The 18418-nt window shown below is 50.2% G+C and overlaps 1 protein-coding gene across 6 annotated transcripts in view; it reads left to right on the forward strand.

Moving 5' to 3' along the window:
- Window positions 1-18418, forward strand: part of Rgs3 (regulator of G protein signaling 3) — a 138990-nt gene that overhangs the window by 97344 nt on the left and 23228 nt on the right. Inside the window, exon 1 of one of the 6 annotated variants that reach the window (XM_029476133.1) lies at window positions 12705-12784. The exons of 4 other annotated variants lie outside the window; for them this stretch is intronic. The gene's annotated coding sequence lies outside the window, so the exon portion shown is untranslated. Of the gene's footprint in view, window positions 1-12704; window positions 12785-12881; window positions 12981-18418 lie in introns of those variants that run through there. One more of the 6 variants, XM_021159587.2, reaches the window with a different exon arrangement.

The following is an 18418-nucleotide window of genomic DNA, read 5'->3' on the forward strand; positions in this document are numbered from 1 at the left end:
CCCCGCCACACACACACACACACACACCTGCCTCTGAGAAAACCAGGGTAGGGATTCAGAAGCCCTGGTCTTGAAGAGTGACTTATCTAGTACTTGCTGTGTGACCTTGAACAAATCACTTAACTTTTCTGATCATCTGTTTCCTTACCAAAAAAAAAAAAAAAAAAAAAAAAAAAGGGTGGGAGTGTGGGGGTAGTCTCCAGGGTCAGGGTCACCAGAGTGCAGACTACTAGGAAATGACCATAATGATTGGCATACAGTAGTTATACCCTTCAAAAAGCAGGAACCAACTCAGGTTCCTTATCACAGTCATTGTGCCTGGAATACCAATGCCCAGACTCTCGACACTGGAATTACCGAAGAAAGATTGGGCAGGGGTCAGGGAACTGGTTAAAGGAAGAAAGAAGGCAGATGTCTTAGATTTCACAGAACAGCCCTATTGGTTCATAGCAGAAGGAATCCCAATTACCGACACCTATGTGAGAAACCCTTTCCTACCTTTCTCCCCACTCCAAGGTTCCTCATTCTGGCTGCCCTGGGAAGCAGCTCCGTTGCTTCCCTGACTCAACTTGTTCCCTCTCCAGCCCTCTGCCCTCCACTGCACTGAGCTCAGTGTGCCATGGACTGTTGCTTGACTTCATGCATGTTTGCGCGCCCGTGTATTCTTCAACCAGCCCTCTTGCCTGCCGAGCCTCAGGCTGGCTTTCAAGGAGAGCTGTGGACAGTCGACCTGACTGACCTCTTTCAGTTTCCAGTGATCTCTGCAGACCCTGTCAGAGGCTGCCGGGTGGTGGCTCTCCATTGCTGTTGCAATCTGTCACTCATTGCTCAGACATAGCAACTAAAGATAGATTTTTCTACTGAGGGTTCTTTCACACACTAGCACTTCCCTACTTGGGATCAGTGCCATTATTGCAAGAAAACAGTATTCTAGTGGTCTTCCTGGCTGGAGCATTAAGGGTTGTGTGGGCTAGCCTAGGAGGTGGAGCACCACTTATGGCAGTCTTAAATGGTAAATGTATTCTGAGACTCACCTTTAACTACCAGAAGCCTTTGGGAACATAATCCAACATATATATATATATATATATATATATATATATATATATATATATATATCTTAAAGTGGAGAATATATTGTATAGTATGCTGAGTAAGTGGGGTTTTGGTCAAACCATAGGATCCTCGAATGTAAAACCAAAAGCCCCCTTTGGCTTAACTGTGGCTCTCCAGGGAGAGCCACAGTTAAGCCATTTGTAGAGAACAAGACCAGGATAGGTGCTAGAACTTGGGCACATAGTTGGTGGCTTGAAGGTCTGCAGAGGGGATTCGATGGTCTTAGAGCACAGAGCTCTTTTCACTTAGCAATCGCAGGATCATTAGAAAGCCCCCTAACCTGGGCCATAATGGAGAGGGAGCAGCTCGCCCTGTTGGTACTTGAGCTGATGGTGCGGGGGTGGGGGTGGGGGGATTATCTAGTCAGCAGGCATGTCTACACATTCCGGGCACGTTCTGGCTGGAAGGGAATGAATGAGCTGCAGTGTTTTACCTGGAGCCTGGCTGCGTGCAGTGTGGTGGGGGCTGGTAGAGCCACTCTGCTTCCTGTGGACTGTTCTAAAAATAGCAGCGGGACCATGACTGAGGGGAAGAGGAGGGGGCTCCTTGGGAACTGGGTGGAGATGACTCCCCTCTTCCTCTTCCTGTCAGGCCCTCTGTGAGGAAGTCCCACAGAGTCACAGAATTGAGATGTGGGCAGGTCTGGGAGCCCTCTGTCTTCACCTCTCTTCCTTGCCTACACTACCAGGCCTAGAGACCTGGAGTTAAGAAAGGACTGTTCTGTAGTCACCATGTCTGGGGAGGAGGTTCCAGAAGGTGGGCTCTTTTCCTTCCTGCTCTTTCAGAAGGCCACTTCAGGTCTCATGAGTCTTCCTCTGCTTCCTTGGGTGCACAGGGCCTGGGAACTCCTGGGACCAGATGTGGTCTGCCTTCGTGAGAGTTGAATGTCAGGTGAGGAGCCCCTAGCTAGTGTGTGTGTCGCTAGTATGTCGCCTGCTCCCTGACGTCAGCCAGCTGGTTTTCAGCACCAAACCTTCCCTTTTCTGGTGTTCCTTCTTCACTGACTTGCCCTCTGTTCACTTCCTGTACTGTCTGCAGAAAGCCAGCCTGAAGAAGAGAGGGTCTTAATGCTCTGGCACTTTCTCTGCCCTTCCTAGGGACAGGCAGGGGCAGCCGAGGGACCAGCAGGGCTGTAAAATGAGACAAGATGTAGCCTGCATACTCTCTGCCCTATGAAGATGGAAGTGTGCAGGACCTCTCTCACAGAGCTTAAGGAGAAGTAGGCTGCCTGATAGTCAGGCAGTGGTTTTGATCCCAGCACTCAGGAGGCAGAGGCAGGCAGATCTTGTTAGAGGCCAGCCTGGTCTGCTAAGTGAGTTCCAAGACAGCCAATTCTATACAGAAACCCTGTCTCAGGAAAACAAACAAACTAACTAACAAACAAAAGACCTAAAACCAAAACCAAAACCAAAGCAAAAACAGCCAGCTGAGAATTAGGTTCCCAGCAAGGAAAGCAACTGTGGAGAAAATTAGTGACCCAGGACAGACCCTCCATATCTACCACAGGGGCATAGCAAGGCTATTATTATCTTAGCGCAGCTGATTTTGCTGTTGTTGTGAAGAATTATAATTCTTGTCATTGACATCTGTTATGGAGAAAACATTAAATACAGATGAACCAGGAAAAGACAAGGTTCACCATTTGCAGTGCCCAAGGTTAACTGCTATTAACATTTTGGGGTGTGTACGGTCAGAGATGTGTTTCCCATGCATATTTCTCGTTTGAAGGTTAGGGTTACTTCCAGGTGCAGGTTTTTGGTTTTGTTTTTTATTCTTCTCTCATATATTTCATTCACTGCTGTGGTTTCCTCTCCCTCCCCTAGTCTCCCCACCTCCCCCACCCCTAGACCCACCCCTCTTCACCTCTCCTCAGAAAAGAGCAGGGCTTTCAAGGACACCAATCAAATATGGCATCACAAGCTACAATAATAAGACCAGACCCGTATTCCCACACCAAGGCTGGACAAGACAACCCAGCAGGAGGAATAGGGTCCCAAAGGCAGGCAGAAGAATCAGAGAGAGCCCTGCTCCTACTGTTAGGCTGGGTGAAGTTTTAAAATATGCCCTTTCCCATTTAACAGCGGAGTCTACCCTTACTTCCCACTAACAAATGATATTCTACAACACCACAGTTAGGGTATTTCATTTCAGAGGTGAAACCTGAATAGCTGAGTCCTCTCTGAGCACTAGATGCTCAAGTCACCTCAAGTCTAGAAACCCCTGAGATACAGAGCCTTAGGAGAGCACTGTGGAAGCCCCCAGAATCCAGTTCATGCCTAGTAATTGTCTGACTCTCAATAAATATTTATTGACAAAGATTTTTGTTGGAATTCATTTGGGGCAGTGGGATGTCTGGGTCAAAGTGTGTGGCCTGTGAAGTGGGTTCTGGCTCTGGTAGCTGACTCATTCTTCCGAATGGCTGTACCCACTCTAATGCCACCTCACCTTCCTTGCCCTCAGTCTCTCTCTCTCTGCCACCTAAATGGAACCCTCATCTTCTTTGCCTTCTCTCTCCTTCTCCCCCTTTTCCTCTCTCCCTTTCCCCCTCCCCTCCCCCTCTCCCTCTCCCTCCTGCTAGGGAGCCTGCCTTGTGCATACTAGGAACCCCCAGTGTGAGATTTCCCACTTTTAATTCTTTAAGTCCTACTTCCCAAGAAACAGACATCTTAGAAGAGAACTACTATTTCCCTGCAGCCTCAGTGACCCTGTATATTGTTACATTAAAAAAATTTTTTTTAGATTTATTTATTTTATTTTACATGCGTGCATGCATGCCGCTTGTGTGTATGGACATGTACTTACATGTATGCCTCATGCTTGCAGAGGGCAGAAGAGGGTGTTGGGTCTTCTAGAACTGGGGTTACAGATGGTTATGAACTGCCATGTGGGTGCTAGGAAACAAAGCCAAGTCTGCTGTGATAGCAACAAGTGTTCTTAACTTCTGAGTCATTCCTCCAGCCCCTATTATATTCCATTAAAAAAAAAAAAGGCTCCCTTTGATTACTGGAGTTCCTGGACATGTATTTACATGCCCTTTGGTTACTTAATCACCTCTTAGGGCAGTAGTCTCTTCAAGTCCTTTGTCCACTTTCTTTTCCGACGTGTTGTTTATAGTTGAATTGTTTATTCACAAAGAGCCCTTTATATAATACGGACATTTGCACACTGCCCTTTTCTTGGAAGTTCTTCTACACCTTGACTTTAGTTCACTAGCATTTTGCCTCACTGATTTCATTTACATATCTCCGTGTCAGGCACCGGATGGTTTGAAATAGTTTGTTCTCCCTTCCTCCAACCCATCCTAAGCCTGTCAGCTGGCCCAGGATTCCCTTTGATTTCCTCTGCAGCCCCAAGATGCTGTTGAAATTATTTGCAGCCATTGCTCCCGATTGTCACAACCTTGAAAGCACCAGTTCTATTGAGTTTTAAGTCGCCCTTAGCCCTTGGTTATGCCATCAATCAGGAAATCTCTAAACACTTGTGACTTCCTTGCTGGCCCATCTCTGATGGTACTCCATCAGAGTACCTTATCCTTGACTTCTGGGCTTTCGGTCACTGTGCAGAGAACTTTCTTGAAGCATTTTCCCAAGTCAGTGGATATTCTACTTTCTTGGTTCTCATAAGGCTGGAAATGTTTGGCCTTATGCTGGAGTCAGAGCAAGCTTGACTAGAGGACGCTAGGTCAACAGTCTTTTCTTCTAAGAACCCCCAGCATACTCTTTGGTCTTGTGGTCTTTACTGTTGTGCAAAGGGCACTGTTGACTTGACTCTCTCAAATCCCCTCGTGAAAACAACCAGCATTTCTCTTCCCAATCTTTGGAATTCACAGTGTCCCCAGAATTCAGGCACTTGTTCTCCTTGGCAACAGTCCCCCATACTGACTCCAGAAGCCATTTCAGTCTAGACACCCAACATTTTCATTAAATATCTTTGGAATGGTGTTCTGTGTTCAATTTCTACTTCCTGAAATCTCTACTGCAAGTAATTAATAATAATGATGCTAAGTACACAGCATACCTTCCATCTGCCATAATGTGTAATCTGTCTTGCACTGTTGTTTTTATTCCAACTTTATTACTTTTTTTTTTTTTTTGAAATTCAAAGAAGTTTTTTTGGTAGTAAGCCAAACTTGGGACCAGCTCAGTTGTCCTTCTCTGGGTGAAAGGTTAGAGTAACTCTGTTGTACCCATTCGCATCCCACAGATAGCACTGGGTTAGGATTGTTGTTGATGTAAGGAAGGAGAGATTTGTTTTGCTCACAGTTTCAGAGGGTTCAGTCCATCATGGTGGGGGGGGGGGGGGGGACAAAGAGAGGAAGTGGGACAGAAGAGAGGGAAGAGGCTGTTTTCTTATTCCTGTTTACAGTTAAGAAATGAAGGAGCAGGGAGGTTACTGTACTCTCCTCCCTGCCTGTTGAATCCCAACCCTCAGAACTGAGACTGACCCAGTGCTGCCTAGTGCTGACTCTGCATCCCATAGGGAAACATTTGGGAGTCTAGATTGACAGACTGAATTGCTGAGGGATACTGAGGCCTAAAGAAGAGGGATGCATCTGTCAAAAGTTCTCCGGTGAATTTAGAGTTGGGAGTCATCCATTCTTTCTGTCTCAGGCTCCCTTCTCAGGCATCGTCTCCATTCCTGGGACTCCTGCGTGGTCTTCTGTCAAATCTCCCGCATTTCACTCCTGTCCCTGTGGACATCTCTCTAAATGGCAGCCAAGATGACTCTTTCTGCAGAAGCAATCTAGTCACTTTCTTGTTCCGGAATGTTTGTTGGGTGACTGAATGAATGAGCAAACACTTTTAGAGTGCCTCGTGTGCTAACTACCAGTGATCTATCAGTCAGGAATTTACCCTCTACAAGTGACCCAAACCTACTCCATAAGCTACAGCTTGCAGATGGGATCCCCTGGATGATGGAAAGAAGTTTTGTATATGGTAGGTTAGACTCAGGACCTTGACCAAAGTTCAGTTTTACCCTTTCCACTGCTTGGTTCTACCTACTTACCTGTTGGCTCACTGCCTCAGTGGTGGCAGTAAAGATTCCAGGAGAGTCAGTTTTTGTTTTTGTTTTGTTTTTTTTTCGAGACAGGGTTTCTCTGTATAGCTCTGGCTGTCCTGGAACTCACTCTGTAGACCAGGCTGGCCTCGAACTCAGAAATCCGCCTGCTTCTGACTCCCGAGTGCTGGGATTAAAGGCATGCACCACCAACGCCGGCCGAGAGTCAGATTATGACCATCTGGTTTGACTCCTTGATTTCAACAACAGTGCTAGGTCCAAGTCCCGTTGGCCCATGTGGGATCATGTGCTCATCCCAGTCACTGAAGAATGTAGGTTGGGTGGACAGATTGTTTGAGGCCTGGCTCATAGGCCCATCTCTGGAGTCATGTGAATCACCAGAGTTGAGTATGGACGTGGCAAGTGGAGGCTCTCTGATGCCAAAGAAGGGTGAATGGAAGCTGGTCAGGCAGACCCTCAGCCGGCAGCCAGCACAGTCCTCATCACCATAGAGAGCAGTCAGTCTAGTATGGTGGAAGGAAAGTTGGAGGAGAGACAGACACCATCCAAATCTGAATAGTATGCAAGGTATCAGCATTGGTTGGGACAAAGGGCTCCTTGAGAGTATCTGGCTGACCTGGTCCAGGATATTAGGAGAGGAGGCAGGCACTTGGGGTGTAAGAGGGTTGCCTTAGTCAGGGTTTCTATTCCTGCACAAGCATCATGACCAAGAAGCAAGTTGGGGAGGAAAGGGTTTATTCGGCTTACACTTCCATACCATCACCAAGGAAGTCAGGACTGGAACTCAAGCAGGTCAGGAAGCGGGAGCTGATGCAGAGACCATGGAGGGATGTTCTTTACTGGCTTGCTTCCCCTGGCTTGCTCAGCCTGCTTTCTTATAAAACCAAGACTACCAGCCCAGAGATGGTCCCACCCACAAGGGGCCTTTCCCCCTTGATCACTAATTGAGAAAATGCCTTACAGTTGGATCTCATGGAGGCATTTCCTCAACTGAAGCTCCTTTCTCTGTGATAACTCCAGCTGTGTCAAGTTGACACAAAACTAGCCAGTACAGGGGTGTTCTGTATAAGGACCTTAAAGCAGGCCACTGTAGATGCAGGAATGAGGAAGATGAAGGGAGCAGGAGAGAAGGCTGGAGCAGGGTTTGGGGTGAGGCTGTGGTGCCACCCGCTCCAGCCCCGTGACAAGGACTTTGAACTTGGTTCCAAGGGCAGTGGAGTGGCTGGGGCTGGGTCCATGTGGTAGAGAGCTCACAGTGGCCACCTGCGGAAGGAACGGGAGCCTTTTGGAGCTCTTGCCCTTCCACACTGCCAAGGAGAGGCCATGGCAGCTTAGTGCAGAGAGGAGGCACTGTCTCGGATAGGAGGTGAGACCAACATGTTTCGGCGACTGATGGATGGAGGGAGGGGCTGGGGAGAGGGCTAGTGCTGGGGACTGGCTTAGGCCCATGGTTGAATGTCGCTGTTCACTGAGCCCTGGGCACAACAGAGAGTGAGGAGTTCTAATGACCGACAAGCTTACAAGGCCAACTGTAGAGGTAGTGTGGAGCTCAGTTCGTGAGTTCTCCCAGAATAAGGCTTGTTTAAACCAGAGCCTCTTAGACCCTATGAAGCAGGGCCTTTCCCTTCTGTTGGATGCTCACTGGGTGTGGCCTGGCCTGGCCTCCATTCAGTGGGATGTACCCTCGGAGTTCATGCTCAGATATGGCAATGACAGCTTGTTGTGGGAGTTTTTCCAAACCCTCCTTTACCTCCTTTACCCCATTGCAGGCCAGTGAGAAGTCAGGCCACCATGCCTTTCTGCAGACTAGGTTTTGTGTGGACTGGCCTAGATCAAGTCCAGCACTCCTCTTGGAGACAGAGCCATTGATGCTCAGAGGAGGGTGTCGCCTTCAATTGGGAAGGCAGCAGTAAAGTTGTCCTGTTATTGTAGCCTCTCCTCTGCTGACCTTATGTTTGGACAGCCTGAGCTCAAACCTGATTGTCCAAGCAGTGGGCAGGCCCCCGGGGGAGTGTAGAAATGAACTACTCCTGGCAGCTAGCTTCAGATGCTCCGGTCTCCTCGTTGCTGAGTCTGCAGCTGAACACTTCCCAGGAACCCAGGCTGTCAGGATACAACCTGCCCCTTAGCTGGCAGAAGCAGAGTGGGTCAAGGATTGCTCCTAAAACTCTGAACTCTCGGGCCCGCCTGTGGACGATTCGGGTGGAGCCAGGGAGGGAGTTGGCACAGTGCCTGGCCATGCCGTGCCATGACAGCCACCCAAGGTCAGGCCAGCACTATGCATGTGACAGCAAAGCATGTTCTAGGCAGGATGCAGAAGCTTGCTGGGGCTGGTGGCAGTACTCCAGGGATGACCCTTGGCCTCCTACTGAAAGCCTATGGGCTGCTTGCTTCTGTGGCTGGGGACACTGTCGTCCTGAGCAGGGCAGAGTCTGGTATGGTGCTTGGGGTGCTTGAGGAAGAAGGGATGGCAAAGCAGACGTGTAGAAAGCATGAGCTGGAGACAGAACAGGCAATAAGGAGCCTGGGTCTCAGAGCAACTGCCTGGACTGAACACCAAACCGGCTTCTGTGTCAGAGCAGGCTCCAGGGAGTTGATTCTGGAACCAAAAATGAATGACCAGGGTCTGAGAAAACAGATTTAGGTTGCCCCAAATACAGTTTAATGAAGTGGGTTATTGTTGTTGTTGTTGGGTTTGTTTGGTCAGTTTTTTTCCTCCAGTAAAAGAACAAAGTCATAAATCAAAGTTCTTTTCAAATTCGTGGGTTAGAAGAACCTCAGATAGGTAGGTTACTGAAAAACCTTTAAGATGGTAGGAGCCAGTAATCTGTTATAGTACATTCCGAAAGGCCTCACCTGAAACAAACTTTTAACTGTAGACATGTGGACAATGGATGGCTGTCAAGGGGAGGAACAATAGCCCAAGATAATTCAGCTTCAGGGCTACAGCAGTCTTCACACTTGTGGGAATTCTAGTCAGTCATCAGCCTTGTAGAGTCTTTAACATGAATAAGGACTCTCTCTTTCTCTCTCTCTCTCTCTCTCTCTCTTTCTCTTCCCCCACCCCTTCCTTGGAACTTCAGGTCACACCATGTCACTTTCCTTGGCCCCTCAGAAGTGCAAGATACTCACAGCCTGCTGTCCATGAACACTCATGATGGACAGCTAGCTGTCAGTCTGCTCCAACAACTCTTAGGCCCGCCCATTATCCCTCAACAGATATGATCACCTTGAACTTCTGTTGACACCAGCCCTCCCAAGGAGTAGGCACAGAAACAACCTGTTCCACGTAGGCCGGAGCAGTGGGTGTGACAAATGTAGGCACTGATGCTACAGGCAGGGGCTGGCCTGCCGTGTGCTTGCCTCTAGGGCCTGAACAGCAGGGCAGGTCACATCCTCTCCTACTGCTTACAAAGCCTTGTACCTGCTCTTCCTGGTTACGGATGCCTTGTTTGGAGGACACATGCCACAGGCAAAATGGGTGGAAGAAGAGATACATGGTGAAGGCTCTGAAACAGAGACTCAGCAGGATTGAAACAACACATTAAAGTTTCTCTGCTGACCCCCATGATAGGGAAGGCCTTTCTGCACAGAGTCAGTAGACGCCTGGACTGTGAGCCCCCAGTGAGTTACAGCCCAGAACTCCCTAAGTGGGCCAGCATGCACCGAGCTTGACTTAGTGTGAGCATGTTCAAATGACATTGTCAAGATCTTGCCTCCTCCAGACAGAATCTGTAGGGACAAGGGCTTCTAATGCACATGGCTCTTGAGAGGATCTTGGGAACACAGACTGTGATAAGCAGAGTGTAACACAGTGACTGGGAGGAAGATACACAGAGCTTTACTGCAGTGAGTGTTGCAGGAGGCAGCATACTGGGTCTGTCAGTATGCTAAATATCCTCTGGGCCCTGCTGCACATCACTAAGGGTTTCCCTGGAGCTTGGGGACCCTGCCTTTCCTAAATGGGAGGTGGGTTCTTGTTGAGTCTCCCTGGTTCTGGCCTTGGGATCTGCTGCTATTGGCTTCTCTCTATGGCTCGGAAGTGGGCCTGTTCTTGGGCTCTCAGAGAATTTGCCTGTGGGACACGGTGGAAAAGTGTATAGGGCTGGGTTGTTGCTCTGCCCCTGCTATTGAACCCCCTTGGCAGACTTCTTAATCTCTGCTCACTCATCTGTGAAATGGGGATATTAGAACTCATATCTGATAAGGTCCCGAGGGTTTAGTGAATCATTCAGAAGGGCTCACACCAGTGACAGTGCTGACACCGGACGTCAAATGAATATTTAGCATATAAAATATGTAGATCAGCAAATGGAACTGGGCTGGGTCCTGAGTGCCCATGGGCCACCTAGATGTCACTGTTCCCTGTGTTCTCCCCCCTTACATGTAAGGCTGATAAGCCCTGGGCTACAGTGGATGGATCACTAGACAGAAACCCCCTCTCCTAGCCTAGCCACAAAGTTGCTCTGTTTCCCTGGGAAAGTCAGCCCTCCCCTCTCTACCTCCCTTTCACTGGCTATACGTGGGGAAGAGATGGCAAAGGATCCCCAAGGGCTGGCTCTCCAGCAAAAGTAGCTTGGCCACATTGACTTTCTAGTCCTGTGCTAGGCTGTACTGTGAGGAGGGCATTGGTTCTGCTGTTGGTATCCGGGTAATGGAGAGGCAAGAGGCAGTAGAGGCAGTGGCTTCCCCAGGATCCCTAGGTACTAGATGCTCTCCAGCCTGGTTTGGCTGGCTCCCCGAGGGCTCCACTCCTTCCCCTGTATGCCACAGTTTAGCACATTATCAATGTGTTCTGGCCCTAGTGTCCTCGGTTGGCAGAGCCATGTTGCCCCTCATAACACAATGTCTAATTCTGGCCTCCTTCACTTGATGGCTGCCATCCATCTCCCACACTGGATGTCAGCTTTTTTTGAGTGCAGAGCCTCTCACCTGTGTCATCTGCAAGAAAGGCCTTGGCTCCTTCTACTCCCCATAAGATGAGCACTGAGTACAGCTTTTAAGTAACCAGTCCCCACAAAGGGTGTTCTGCACCATTGACCTGGCTAAGGGTATCCACATAACCACGAGCTTCGTGTGCTTGTGGGTGGAAGAGACACAGACGAGCAGGTAGAGGCAGAGAGGGGCTGGGGATAGGCTGGGCCACAGTAAGAGACACCTTTAGGGAGAGGGAGAGGTCAGGACAGCATACTATGCTCTGTTCTAGTCAAAGAGAAGACAAGAAGGCAGGGCTCCTTCTGTCCCATTCTTTCTGAGCTGTAGTCCTAGGAGCTTCCTGCTAAGATGAGAGAAGCATCCCGGGAGCACTGCCCACACAAGACAGCACAGCCAAGCTTTCGGGTCTAGCGTTAGGGCAGAGCCTGCAGTCGTGGGCAAGCACCCTAGGGAAAATTGGGCACCTCAGAGTCTCCAATCCTTGTCCCTATACTCACTGAGCTGATCATCTGTGAGCAACTCCACACCCAGGATTCTTCCTGTGTAAGGAGGGTAGGAGACCCGCCACCATTCAAGATCCATGCGAAGATGAGATGAACCAAAGCAGGCAAAGCTGCAAGTCCAGGGCCTGGGGGCAGAGTCTGTCTTCAAAAGAGGGGAGCCTACAGACAGCTCTTGAAACAGTCTTCGGAAGATGGGCAGCTTTCTTCACCCCCATTCTGCAGATGAGGAAATCGAGGCTCAGAGGGAGGAAAGGACTTACGCAGGGAGACCTGACCCACTTGGGTTGAGCTAGAATTGGCCAGCTTTGTTACTTTGAGTCCACATCCCCCCCCCCCCCCGGCCCACCTTTGGTTGCTGTGATGGGCACGTTTTGGTCCTTTGGGGAGGAAGTTCAAGTCCTCTGTCTAGCTCAGATTCCTGAGAGTTTGGTACACCGGGTGCCAAATAAAGACATGCATTTCCAGCTGTGCTGGACAAAGGCAGAAAGGCCAAAGGTACCACTCCCTGACCCCGAGTGCAGCTGCGTTCTCAGTCAGCTGCCCTGCGTGTAAGCCCTGAGTTCAACAGCAGCTACTCACTGAGACAGAGCAGTATAGGGTGGGGGTGTGACAGAGGAGCCTTGATGATTGGCTGGGTCTTGCTAGGGAGTGGCAGCCTCAGCTGGGAGCATGTGTATGGGGCTCAGGGTTAGGGGTTCTGCCCAGAAGGATAGGCGCGCCTTCCTCTAGCTTCGTGTTTTAGAGACCAGCTGGGGACCTGGGAATGGGCAGCAAGGGACCCAGGGATGGCGATTTTAGTTGAGAGTTCAAGCCACGCTCCAACTAGTGCGCACTTTCTGCTAAAGGATTGGCCAGCGGAGGACTCTCTTCCTTGCCACATCCTTGGGGCAGGGGTGGGAGGTGGGGGTGTGGGGTGTGGGGAAGTGGTTTGGGAAAATCACAGACTTTTCTATTTGATGGAAGCAAGAGAGCCAAGCCTCTCTTCTGAGTGGCAGCGGCCGTCTGAACAGGGTGTGTGTTGTGTTTGGGAAGGGCGCTCGAAGAAGGAGGAGGAGAAGTAGGAGGAGGAAGAAGAGGAGGGGCGGGTGATGCAAGGATTTTGAAAAAAAAAAAAGAAGAAGAAGAAGAAAACGCTACCTCCATGTGGGAGGTGGAACCTGGTCATTTGGTTCTGCTTTTCCCAGCAGGTACCGCTCCTCTGGGGAACTTGGGTAAGTCCATAAATAGCTCTACTGACACAAAGGAGCTCTCTGTCTGGGGAAGGCAGCCGCTTGACACGGCCGGCTGCCCGCCCGCCCGCTCGCCCGCCGCCCGCCCTCGGGAGGAGCCGGGTGGAGCCCCGCGGCGGGTGGCCGGCAGGAGCTGCAGCAGCTAGGAGTTGCCTGGGTCCTTGCTGGAGTGTACTGGGTAGGTGCCTTGATGACAAAGGTGTGAGTGTGGTGGTGGTGTTGGGCAGTAGGAAGGTGGTCTTGTTCAAGACATCCCATGTCCCTATTTCTATTGTTCCTTCCCTAGGGCAGCCATTGAGAGACATCTTGCAACTAAACCGGTTCTGTTCTGTGTGTGTGTGTGTGTGTATCTGTGTGTGTGTAACTGTCTGTCCGTCTGTCTGTCTAAAGGGGTGGTAGGGGGCAGGGGTAGGGGGCAAGCTTCCACTGTGAGCTGTTTCTCTTGTTTCATAGAGGCCAGCTAGCTTTTCTTTCTAGGAGAGACTAGGAATGTTTGGTGAATAGTTGGGACACTATGTGGGAACGGAGTGCTTAGCCAGCAGGATTGACTATTGTGTCAGGGATGCTGGTTACACACCAGGCTCCGGGGATGGCAGTTCTTATGTAGACCCCCTGGCTGGGGAAGAGCTGGACTCCTAAGCTGGTCTTGGGGCGTTAATGCTTGTCTCCAAGATCTGGAAACAAAAGCAGGCTTGCTGTGTGCCCCATGAGCTCAAAGCCTCCCCCTGTCCCCCCCCCCCCCTCCATGCTTGCCAAGGGAAGAGCCTGCACCTGCTGCCTTGGCTTCAGCTGAGACCACTCACTCTCAGAGCTAGCCCCTATAAGGGCAGGTAGAGATCAGTTCCCAACTTGGCAGGGTCCATGTCTTTACTCTGTCCCAAAAGAACTCTAAATCTTGGACTAGAAGGGTACTCTGAGTCCAGAGAGGGGGAAAGCCTTGGCTAAGTTCAAGCAGCAGGTCTATGTCTGAGCCAAACCAGGATTGGGAACCTCTGCCTTCCAGAACAGGGAGAAGACAGAGCACGTGGGAATTATCTAGCCCTGAGCTACAGGATCCCACTGGGAGTCTGGCATTATTTGTTCAAGCCTCCTGACTTAGTGTGTGGCCACCAGGCCCCTCAGCCACTCTGGAGAACTGTTTCCCATCCCGATGGCCTCTGGCTCTGTGCTATGAGCACTTTCCTCCCTGTTATGGTGGCTGGAATGGTTGCACACCACCAAAGCAAGAACTGCAGTGGCTTGCTCCTCTGACGCTGGCAGGATCTCAGCCAGAGTCAAAGTTTCCACCCAGGCCCTCTGAGTCCTCTGTACCCAGCCAAGGGCCACCTCTCTTCCTCAGCTCTAGCATGTGGCATGGTTTAGCTCAGGGTTGGGAGCCTCCAGGGAGCCAAGTTGCAGGATGGGGCATACTCGGGCCCAACTTGGCCTCTGAGAAACAGGAACACAGTGAAGATGGAGGCCATCGAGACAGCAAGTCCTTGTCGGGAGCTCTCAGCTTTGAGCCAGGATGGTCCATTAGGCTCCTGACCGTAGGTACTAGTTACCAATGAAAGAACGGTCCTTCCCAGCTTGCCTGCCTCTCTTCCCAGTTTTCATGCATTGCTGTCTCCTCGGCCCAGAGAGCCAGCCCCTCTTTTCTGTTCTCTCTAGGTCTTAATTGCACCTAACTTTCATACCTGGAGTGAATACATCTGTCTGCTGCTGGTGGCATCTCTGGTGGCTGCTTGTGTCCTATTTATGCAGGATATGGGGATTATTCATCCCTTAGTCACCCACAAGCCCAGCTTTTTCCTAGGGCGTGGTTGGAGAGAGGTGTTGAGATGCCCTCATAAGTTAGGGTAGGTCTTTCCCTGCCCTCCCCTACCCAAGGCCATGTTTTGCTGTCCAGGTCAACTCAGACTGTCCATCCTAGCTCTGTGTCTGGCAAGAGAGTGGGTGGGCACTGCCAGGAGAGGACCTGGCCATCAGTTCCTTAGGTGGATCCCTAGCCTCTACACATCAGTGTGATATTAGGGGGACCAAAGGAGTTGAAGGCTGGGTTTGCTGGGAAGTGAGGCAGAGAGAGTTTTGACTTTAGCCTACCTGAAGCCATAGAAAGAGCCTATTCAGGGGGTCATACTGTGCTGGGTGGTGACCATACCATAGTCTGGCCATCAATGGTAGAAGGTGGAGCCCTGGATGGATCTATTGTAACACTCATGGTCGTTTGCACAGACTACGGGGGCTTGCAGCTCAGCTTCTTGGACCCCTTTGGAGCTGTCATTACTTGGGCTAGATCTTGAACACTAAGTCTTCCACCAGAGGGTCTGCCTGGCTCTCTCAGAAGACACAAACACTGCTTCCTATTTGTTCTCTGAGCATCTGGAGCTGATGGATTCTGATTACCTTCTGGATAGAGAAGGGATTGAGGGAGAGAGGAGACTTTTCACCCGAAGTTACACGGAACCTAGGACTCTGGTTGCTCAGCCCAAGCCTCTCCCTGTTGCGTATCTCAGGGTATATGAACTTCATCTTGGAGCACACTTCTCTCTCTCTCTCTCTCTCTCTCTCTCTCGCACTCCATCAGTACCCCTTTTGGGCCCGTGGGCTCACTGACTGAAAAGCAATGTGCCTGGCAGAGAAAGCCCAAGAGACCCAGTTGCTTCTCATTCCTGATCTGTGAAGCTTGGGCATAGATTCACCTGTGTTTCTAGCTCAGTTTCCCCTTTGGAGCAAAGGAACTGGATCAGATATTGCTAGGCATGTTCCAGCCACTGGGTTCACTGTTTCTCTGCAGACTTAGGTCCAAGAGCCGTGGTCAAGGCAAGGCTCAGCTGAGAAGCAGCCTGTGGCCTTTCTGCCTCTTACTCAGGCGCCTCTGGGTTAGAAGCCTTCTCGTGCAAGCGCAAGCGGCAGCCCAGGGAGGTTTGTTGTTGTTTGTGGAGTCTGTCCGTTTCCAAGATGTCATTGCTCAGGGAGAACCATCATTCCTCTCAGGGGTAAACAAGGCTGCATAAGGCTCAGCCCCCTAAGCCCAGGGAGGCCGGAGCCACTTGCAGCAGGCCAGCTGGGCGCAGTTCCAGGGAGCTGATGCCCTAAACCCTCCCCACCATCCCATCCCCCTCCACAAAACCACTGGTCAGCAAAGTGGGGTGGAGGGGGAATGCACCACTGAGACATGGGGAGAAAGTCTCCCTGGTGCTCTCTTCTCTCTGATGGTGGTCTGGATCATAACATCAGAGGTGTGGACTGTACCCTCTACCCCAGATGGCCCAAGGTCTCTCCCTTCTGGGCACAATGGCCCAAGCTGAAGCCTTAGAACTTAACCAGGCTCCCAGTTTAGGAAAATGGGCAGAGTGGTGAGTTACAGGGGACTGGGTAGAACATCTGCCATCTGCCCTGTTTTACTTGTCTTGGTCTGAAAGCAGCACCTGGAAAACAGGTGGCAGAGAGGGAGGGGGCATGAAGGACAGAGGAAAAGCTGTGCAGAGCCTCCAGGGGCAAAAGGCTGGCAGGAGCCTTGAGACAAGGAAGTTAGGGAAGGGGCCCCAGAATGGAAGGTACCTCAGATTGTAACTGGTGTCTTGTCAGGACACAACACTTCACTGAAGAGAGTATAGTTTATAGTTGATCCAAATAGCAACTTGGTTCTGTTCTTTTTGCCTGTCTTCTTCCTTCCTTCCCTTCTCTCCCTCCCTCCCTGTCTCTTTCAATTCTCACTTCCCCCTCTGTTCCTGTCATGCCCATTAAGTACCTTTGTGCAACATCCCCTTTCTGGGGCCTGGAGGTATCATGGTAAAAGACTCAATCTGTGATCTCAGGCTGGGGAGTTACGGGGTAGTGAGACGGCTGTGGGGGTGGCCCACTGTTGGTGCCCATGAGAAGCATCTGGCATAGCCTGGGCCTCTCAGTGATGCTTCCTACAGGAGTGAGGCTGTCTGTCTGTCTGTGCACATGTGTACTCGGCCACAGAGCAGGAGTCCATCCTCATGTCTCGACTTCTTTTCTGTGTAGATGTGATTTTCACCTGGGCGTGCACATTACCCCCAACCCCAGCCACCTGCTCCACCTTACCTCCAGAGGCTGTAGGGGTGCGGACTTAAGGGCAGTGACCTCACTTCACAGTGTGCGTCTCTCCTGCCTGGGGTTTCTCTGACAGTGGTCAACCTTACCGGCCAAATGAGATGCAAATGTGAGACTCTTGGATGAGGAGGATTCAAGCCTGTGGATTCCAGGTCATCTCACAGAGGACCAGATGTCTCATCTCATAGGTGGCTGTTGCTAAATACAGTCCTGTAGGCGAGGTACTTCAGACAGGGGGACTGACACAGAAGGTAACGGGCGCATAGGCAGCAGCTTTTTGAAGGAGCGTAAGTGGGAATGTGTTAGAGACGTTTATAAAAGGTGGCCAGCTCACAGGGCACAGAGCTGCTGTCTGGCAGAGAGGTCACCGTTGAGGACCCTCCTTAGCCTTTAAAGCGAACTTTTAAGTGGAAGCCTGGTGTAGTGGAGAAAGATGACAAGAATGCAGCTCGTGGCTTTTCACCAGATGAACACCCATTCGGGTCCATAAGGAAAGCATCTCCAGCTGTACACTGGGAGTGTTTCAGTGTGCCCTTTAGTCACAGTGGCCCTGACTTCTCTCGCTGACCACTCGCCTACCTTGGACTCTGTATAAATAGAACCCTTGAGTAGCTTTCACGCTGACTTCTTTCCTTCAGTCTTTCCCCGGTGATTCATCAGCACGTCGTTTCAGGGTTCTTAGTTTGTTCATCCTGTTACTATTTAGTGTGTGTCTCTATATGTCTGCCTCAGTTTACCCGCTATTCCACCTCTGACAAGTGTTTTGGGTATTTCTAGTTCCAGGCCTTGGTGAATAGTTTTGCAGGGACCTCCTTGAACGCGTCTTTGGAAGTGCATCCGTCTTTTCTTAGATATACCTCCAGTTTGCAATAACTGACTCATAGTGCTGTGTATAATTAGCCTGAGTAGACGCCATCACAATTTCCCAAAGTGACATCAGCACATCCGCTTTCAGGCCGCGTGTGGCAGTACGTTGCCCCCCTGTGCTCAGCAACCCTGTATCAGGTCTCAGATGTGGTGATGTCTAATTGGTTTTAATTTACATTTCCTTGATGACTCATTAGGTGGTGAGCCTTTACATATGCTAATTCATCATTTGGATAACCATTTGGAAAACCCCCGCCAGCAAAGTGCCCACCCTTTCAAGCCTTTTCCTCTCTTTCCTATTGGCTCTTTCTCCCCTCCCTACAGGTTTGTGGGAGCTTAAAAAAATTATTCTGGATGTGTGTTCCTTATTATCTAAACACACTGAGAATATATTCCCGGGTCTGGGGTGTTATTACTTTATTATTATTGTTGTTGTTATGATGACGATGATTATGATTAGTGTAAGGGAATATTTGAAGAAAAGGGGTTCTCAATTTAAATACAATCCAATCTGTTAACTTTTCCTTCTTTTAAAATAAGCTCCAAGTTCAGAGAGAGAGAGAGAGACCATGCCTTGATAGATCACGTAAAGAACAGCTGAGAAGTTGCTCCCCAACAGTGTCAGCTTTGGTCCTCCACACACCCACATGTGACTGTTCACTCAAACTCATGTGTACCCCCCCCCCC

The sequence above is a fragment of the Mus caroli genome, chromosome 4 (assembly GCF_900094665.2).
Source record: "Mus caroli chromosome 4, CAROLI_EIJ_v1.1, whole genome shotgun sequence".
Classification (NCBI taxonomy): domain Eukaryota; kingdom Metazoa; phylum Chordata; class Mammalia; order Rodentia; family Muridae; genus Mus; species Mus caroli.